The sequence below is a fragment of the Eimeria mitis genome, genomic scaffold, assembly GCF_000499745.2.
Source record: "Eimeria mitis Houghton genomic scaffold, Emh_scaff3403, whole genome shotgun sequence".
Classification (NCBI taxonomy): Eukaryota; Apicomplexa; class Conoidasida; order Eucoccidiorida; family Eimeriidae; genus Eimeria; species Eimeria mitis.
The window spans coordinates 784-1,308 of NW_013571746.1; positions in this window are offsets into that span (position 1 = coordinate 784).

Below are 525 nucleotides of genomic sequence, written 5' to 3' on the forward strand. Positions count from 1 at the left end.
GGGTTTACACTGAAGGCTTGTTTGAGGCCACCGTTCAGGCATCTTCTGCTGCTGTTGCTGCTGCCGCTGCTGCTGCCGCTGCTGCTGCCGCTGCTGCTGCTGCTGCTGCTGCTGCTGCTGCTGCTGCTGCTGCAGTGCGTGTACATGTGGCCGTATAGGGGCGAGGGTTTTTTGTCTCTGATTGAATCGGCTCCCCTCTCAGCAAAGGCTGCACTGATCACGGCTGTAAACCCTAAACCCTAAACCCTAAACCCTAAACCCTAAACCCTAGATACGAAGCCTTGAACATCAAACACTAAACACCAAACACTAAACCCTAAACCCTAAACCCTAATTAAGCAACGAAGTCCTAGAAAGGAGGTGCGAGCACCGTTCAGCAATACCGAAACCCTAAACCCTAAACCCCAAACCCTAAACCCTAAACCCTAAACCCTTGTTTTATACAGGAGGAGCTGCACAAGTGGCAAACCGCTGGGCTGCTGCCCCCTAAACCACCGCCGCCGAAGCTTCGTAGCTGGCAGACAA